The 7,495-nt window shown below is 38.6% G+C and overlaps 1 protein-coding gene across 10 annotated transcripts in view; it reads left to right on the top strand.

Annotated features, from left to right (window-relative positions):
- The window catches only part of LOC107555108 (pre-B-cell leukemia transcription factor 3-like), a 104,916-nt gene that overhangs the window by 2,053 nt on the left and 95,368 nt on the right, over positions 1-7,495 (top strand). The window lies entirely within an intron of this gene.

Genomic DNA, 7,495 nt, shown 5'->3' with positions numbered 1-7,495 from the left:
CCCCCCCCCCCCCCCCTCCTCTTTGCGTTGCATCGTGAGGCTGATCTGAGTGCCTTCTTCTGGGGGCATATGAGAGAGGCACCCCGGCAGATCCCTTGTTTACAGTGCGCTATTCTCACACCGTTCATTTAATCTTTCAAGACCCACACTTGGTGAATTGTTAGGCAATTATGCATCTTCGGGATTCTGTGCATTTGTCATTGAGTATATGTTTTGTGCGGGGTTGGTGTTGTGTATCAGGCTTGTTTTGTTTAATGCGAGCCCAGTGAGCGTTGACGCGTGTTCCTGGTTCGGAGCGCGGTCCAATTCCTGCGCTCCTCTGCCTAATTATGCGACCAATTTACTGGATAATTATTGGCAGTATCGGCGGTCCTGCAGTTAATTATTGCCCCCATTTTATTATGAAAGACGCCAGCGCTGTGAAGGTTACATCGTTCACCGACACGTGCAAAGACGCTTGGCGTTATGGCATCGTTGATTTGTTGTTGTTGTTGTTGATGTGTTAAAACGGATTTGTTATGGTCACGAATTATCAATGCCATTTATTATTAGTTTGATGTGAGCCTAACTTGTAAAAAATATTTAGATCACATAGTACACATGGACAAATATTTAAATCCTAATAATCTTATAATAATTTCTGCAATTTATACTAAATATTATGCGTGTTTAAAGCTTAATCTGGATTTCTTTATCAGTAATGAAATGCAAATTGTAATGAACTGTAAGTTGTCAGTTTTGCACCACTTACAAATTAAAGCTGCAACTAAACTTGATTTAATTGCTAGTTATTATTATTATTATTTTATTTTACAGTGTATGACTTTACTGACCACTGACGGAGACCTTTCAGAAGTGTTTATATATATATATATATCAGTATTTAACTAAAGTAAAACATTGATCCTGAATGGCAACCATACTTTAACCTTTAGGGACTTTTTATAAATTAATTGTTGTGGCAGAAGCACGAACGCACGTTATCGTGCAAAATGTTTACTTTCATGTGGCTCGTGTGTGACACCACTTATCTTAGTTGTAATTAGAAGTGTGTTATAGAAGTGGGAGAAACATATTTTTGAGTGCATATGGATGTCTTTAACAAACAGAAATATTCTATCTCCACTTTTTCTTACACTCAAGCACCTCTGAAATAGTCTGTCGCGCGCGCACTGTAAATGAAGTCCAATGACAGATACAACATCAATCCAGCACGTGCGTTACCAAGGCTAAACCGCCTGCCCCAATGACACGGAACATTAGCATATGTCACTGTCTCACAAAAGACAGTTTTTTTCTTTGAGGGAGAAATCAGTACCCGTTGAAACAGAATCAGTTCAGTACGTCCAGTAGCTTAGTGGATATAATTTAATGTGCAGTTTTTCCTTTATGCGGCGACGGTTAACAAACGCGCGTGATGTGCGCAAAGGCGCGCGCGTTCTGCAATCATGCAGAGGCACAGGCATAAAGAGAGAATGACCACATAACAAGATATCCAGAATCCAGAGAGACCCTAAGATAAGGGGCATTTACCAGGAATGTGCAGTATGTATTTCTGGATAATGCGGAAGGAGAACAGCAGAGCGAAACCTGTAAGGTGAGCCCAAAATACAATGGCAAACGCACTGAATTAGACTATTAACTGTGCTTTTGTCTTTACTTTTTCATTTTTAGCTTAAGAAAATTAAAGCTTATTTTATATCTTGTTGAAATAAGCATGTTTTTGAGTGCTATTTTTTTTAAATAAACTTTATAATATGTATGGACTTTAGAAATAGGTTCACAAATGATTCATTTATTTTTTGATAAAGAAAGAGATGATCATTTCACATACTAGAGCTTAAATCTAGTTTTTGAACAGAGATGAATACAGCAATGCAGTGGCATTCAGATGTCAGTTAATGTGTTTATCATGTCTCTGTGTGGTTGTGTAGGCAGAATAATGCTTTGCCAGATTTGTGGCCTTCGTGTGGCTTATAAGCAGTGATTGGAGGAAGATCATAAAACTTAATGAACTTCTCGGCTGTTTGAGGTCTCAACTGCGGGAGGGCAAGGCCCTGATCCACCGCCCGGTCTGCTTGAGTTGTTCTTTATGCATGTCCAGTAACAGAGAAAATGAGGGAAAAAAGAGAGAAAGAAATTAATTACTAAATGTTGTAGCTGTATCGTGACAGCTTAAAGTGGCTACTGTTGTGTGTCAAAGAAAAGATGAATAGTTGGAAGATTTTTTTTTTTTTTTTTTTACATTTACTGTACATTTTGTGATCTGGTGTGAGGTGTTTCTAAATCATATTTAAATATATTACATTTAATATTTACTAAAATCTCCATACCCCTGTACTTATATATATTTGTATATATATATACCTATATAACTTGTTTGCTTATGAGTAAATTGTGTGTTACTGTATGTATAGGTGTACTCATGCTATGGTTTTCTTTCCAAATTCTATTCTTGTGTTTGAACAATTATCCATTATTTACTTACATATACAGTTATATGCAAACACATTTCTAGCATTATTTATGAGGAGCTTTTCCATTTAATTTTACATTGTACAAGTATTTTGATTATTTTAAACCCGCCACCAGCTGTTGACAGTGCTTCCATGTGCACCTATCATGTTACGTTTAATAGAGCTATGTCCCTTATTACATTATAGCTCTAATTAAATATGCATAAAGAGTAGAGTCCTTAAGTATGCTAATTATTTAAATGAGCTTGTTTACTAGCTCAGTTGCTGTAATCTCAGTTAATCCCTTTGACGCTGCCTGTTTGAATGGTTTCTTTTTTAACTCCTTCTTAACACATCCGGACTAATTTCTTAACAAGCTTCATTCTGCTAATTTGTTTATTAACTCACAAAGTGAACACAAGCACGATATTTTCCTGTTCCGTACATGTATGTACGCTTTTTATTCTTTCCTGCTCTGTGAAATAAGACATAAAAGAAAAGGTTTTCATAATATCACAATAGCAGAATTTTTTAATTGTTAAATGATTTAAAAAATAGACTAGTGAAGACGTACTTATACTTGAATTTACCTGCTATAGCGTGCAGGTTTTGAGAGATGAGGAAAGCTGTCGTTTTTTTTGTTTTTTTCTTCACAGGCCCGTTGAAGGATATTGTCTCATCAGAGTGATAAGAGAGACTTCCACTGATAAGCATGCTACTACTGCTACTCCTTGTTGTTGTTTTTTTCAGCGAAACACATCTTATGGAGGCTTTTTTCTCCTTTAACGCACCACACACATACCTAGTGAACACCTAGTGTCAGAGCAGTATGTACTTTTCGCTTATCGTACTCAACAGATGCGTCGAAGGAATGAGTAGTTCAGGGGTTTTCGTCAGGGTTTGGTGCTGTTGCAGAGCAGAGCAAACCTGTGAAATTGAAAAACTACAATGTGATTAAGTTCCTGAAAGTTATCGGACAATTTGTGAACATTTAATGCAGTCTCTGCAACTTGTTGTAGATGTTCTGAATTTATGACTGCTGTGGAGTTTTAATTTGTTATGTTTGTCTTTAACCAGATCATTTTGTATTATAGATTAAAGAAAAAAGTTGCATCATAACTCAAATTTAGTCGTTATTATTTTTTGCAATTAATAATTTTCATCGTTGAGCTTAGTGTGTGTGATATTGATATTGTACAGTTTGTGCCATGCAGTCACTGCTAAATGTATCTCTCTTTATACAGTAAAAGAAAATGCTAACAACTGCCAGTGCTGATGTATAAATAAGTTCCAATCGGAGAGATTTCTTGGCCTTGTATTTGTGAATCGCAGCAGAGAACAGAGCTTTGAAAAGATGAAACATTCATTGTTGCTTTTGGATCTGATGCAAAGGGGGCTTAAAGGCGAAAAAGGGTAAATCAAACCTGAAGTGTTTGTACTGTAACTATGTAAACAGTGAGAAGGAAAAGCTGTGTATGTACATCTGTTTGTAGAGCGAGCGAACAGAGATGATGTGTGTGACTGTTCGTGATGCATGAGTGTGTTAAGTGTGTGTACCTTTGCCTTGACTATGAGAATGTCAGGGATGTACGCATTTACACCCCTAAACTGTCTGAGTGGAAGGCCTCTAGATCTTTCTTATGGCTCATTGCGAAGGTTGTGAATGACAACCGTCGTGTTGACGATTACAAAAACGTTAATTGTAAGATTAACCACAGATTACCACAAATTCAAAGTCTTGTCCGGCTGAGTTGTTTTTGGGATCCCTGGGGCACTGCGGAGAATCGGCATGAAGAAATTTCTTTCTTTCTCTTTTTCAAAGAGTGGCTGGGCTAGATGATGTGTGAGAGAGAGAGAGAGGGTGGGTGGAGGAGGAGAGGTGAGAGATACATACATGGCGGATAAATGGATAGAAGTGTTTTGCAATGCAAAGCTGTCTGTAGTGTTGGGGAGCTTTCTTGGCACTCCACTAACTGCTACTGGAGGCCCTGAGTAGATTTCCCCATTGCTAATGCCCTAGAAGTATTAATTCACTTTGATATGCTAATTAGAGGGCATTATGCAAGAAATGAGATTAAGTGGCAGCGTGAAGTCATTTGCCTGTCAGTAAATTGAGTGTTTTTAGCAGGAGGGGTTTGTTTTTTTTCTTCCCTTTCACTTTCTCTCGCTTTTGCATTTAAATGAATCAAATGAAGGGAATGTGGCAGAATGCTTGAAAATCATTTTTTTGTTAGCATATGCTGTTTTTTCCCTTTTTTGCTTTCTCAGTCTCTCCGTCTCTCCTTTTTTTCAGGTATCTGTTTTTCTGAGGAAGTTTGTGGTCTTTGTGAGGTGGCTATTTTTTCAAGTTTTTCTGTTTAATCATTTTAAACACCGTTATACAATGCCATTCGCTTCCGCTCCTGCTAACATTTGATTTGGGGGGGGGTAATGAACAAATCCAATTATTTTTCTTTAATTTCTTTAGTGCAGTTAATATGTAATGTGTCTGATCCGGGCTGTAGCGATGGAGAAATCCCAGCAGGAAGGGTGAAAGAAGCCTTAACGTGTGGAGAATAAACTTGTCTAGATTGTTTCGAGAGGGAATACAGAAGTGCAGTGGCGAATTGAGGAAGACCTTTGCTGGGTTGACTGTGTGCTAATCAGACAGTGTGTGCGCGTGTGCTCGGGTTGTTTGCTTTCTCTCCGCCGGTAGAGAGCAGGGCTGGCGGCAGCAGTGGCAGATGCAGCGGGAGCAGCGAGGAATAACAAAGGTGAAAGATTACCTCCATATGGCATTTCTGACCAGGAAAGAGAGAAAGAAGGCAGGGGGGGTTAGGTGTGCTCCGAAGCAACACTCCTTTCTGAAGTGAGGTCTAATCAATACAGAGAGATTACAGAAAACTATTACAGGGCCAAAATCATAGGCTCCTCTTTCTCTCTCGGTTTCTCTCTGCCTGCCTATTGACTTGTTGTTTTTCTGACCTTTGACTCATCAAGTTCAGAAACGGGAGGTCTGGAGGAGAGACTGCAGGAAGCCACACACACACACACACACACACACACAAACACACACACATGTACGCTATTTTTCAGCGAGGGTCTGTGTGTTGTTATTTGTGCATCCGCGGCAAGACCCTTCTTTGTGCACTCTGAACCGGCTGAATGAATTTGTAGGCACTGTCGTAATTAACCACATACGAGGCCGACTAAAAGCATTACCTTGAAAAAATGGAATTCAAGGATTTCGAGAGTAAGCGTTTCTTAAACCCCCGGGGACCATTCATTTTGAGGCACCCCGACAAAGCGGTAATGAGCCAACTAAATCTACCCTGAAGTTAATTTGACATCTGCTGGGTTATTGTTGTTATTACTTGAATTGTTATTGTTATATATTTTTTGCTATTTATTTTCTATTTTTTTAAATTATAGGGGGTAACATAATCTAAAAGTGATATTTTCAGTATCAATTGATTGGATTATTATGAATGTGATGTCTTATTTTAATACTCCATAATTACAGATTATTAATTAATGAGAGAACATACTCATTAATTGTTTGCTAATTACGAAATAACAAAGGAGCACTTAACCATGAAACTATGAAAAATTGACTCCGGCTCGTGATCCATATTTGTGTAAGTGGGAAGCCGTGCGTCTCAGTCTCTTTGTGACATCATCACGAACCCAGTCGTTACAATCCAAAGTAGATATTAGTGAGCATCACCCTCCTCACTCGCCTTTAGTTACAATAGCACAACCTCTTTTTTCCCCCCCAAATGCCTGAGTAAATATATGCAGCCTGCAATAGAAAGCCATTCAGCAGAGGAGACAATTGACTTTGGGCTGCTTTTTGTTCCCGTCTGCCCCAGCGATGCGTCTGCAGTGACAAGATAGTGTAAGGCAGAATGGCTTCTGCTCAGCAGGGCGCCTGGACTCCTGAATGCCGTGGCCTCTCTTTCTCTCTTTATCTCTCTGTCCTTCTCTCTCTTTCTCTGTTTCTTTCCATTACACGACTTGATGTTTGAAATCGAGGAAGAGGGACTGCTATCTTCCTTACAGTGCCATAAGACCCTTTGCTTTCCGCTGGTAGAGGGTGGATATTGAAAAGAAAGAGCAGATGAAGGAATTAACAAAAGAAAAAGTGAGGGTACGGATGGTTGTCAGGCTTCAGAGAGGTAAAAAGAATGCAAAAAAGGAGAGGAGAAAATCTGTAATCGCAAGCTTTCACGTGCTTGGAGCATTTGTCTTTTTCGAAGAAATGTTCCCACTCTGTGCCTTGTCAGACATATTTTTACATATATGAGGCTAATCTACTTCTTGTTGCATTTGGCAAAGGCTTTTACAGCACAAATAACGTGCATATGCACAAATGCACTTACATTCACATCAGAATGATTTCTCTCTGTACTTATCCACCATAGCTTCAAATCTTTGACTGAGATTTTGTGAAAAAAGAAAAGATCCATAGTTGATTTTTTTGTAAAAAAAAAATTTATGCTTCCTTTAACATTAGCTATGCAAATAAGCCTTTTATGGTCTAAAATGTTGGCAGGTTTGTCATGAAATGTCTCGATTGTACATTTAGCAATGGCAGAGGTGGTGAATTGTTGGAATGGTTCAGGCTTGTTTTTTTTTTTATGAAAACAGGAAATTAAAACAGGACATGTTGCAGGTCAGATTCAAACCTGTTTTTCCCACATGAACACCAAGGCTCAGTGTGTCTAGAATTACAGCTAACATTTAGATTTTTCAGTGATCATAAGTCTGCTTTTGGTTCAATAAAAGGTATAGTGTCTTAATAGAAAGTTTGACTTTATTAAGTCACTGCAGTGTTTCTCTATATGTGGTCTGTGCATTAGAGAGAATGTACACCTCCCTGGAATATGTATAGCTGTTAGTGACATTGTCTTTTATTTGCTTCTCTTATGCATAAATTGCCTCTTGATTCCTCAACACACACACACACACACACACACACACACACACACACACACACACACACACACACACACACACACATGAGACCAACCTCTTCTGTGATCTAACAAGATGAGCTC

This window comes from Sinocyclocheilus grahami, unplaced genomic scaffold, assembly GCF_001515645.1.
Source record: "Sinocyclocheilus grahami isolate Dianchi unplaced genomic scaffold, SAMN03320097.WGS_v1.1 scaffold525.1, whole genome shotgun sequence".
Lineage (NCBI taxonomy): Eukaryota > Metazoa > Chordata > Actinopteri > Cypriniformes > Cyprinidae > Sinocyclocheilus > Sinocyclocheilus grahami.
Note: the sequence above shows the minus strand (reverse complement) of the source record. Positions and strands in the feature narration are given on the sequence as shown.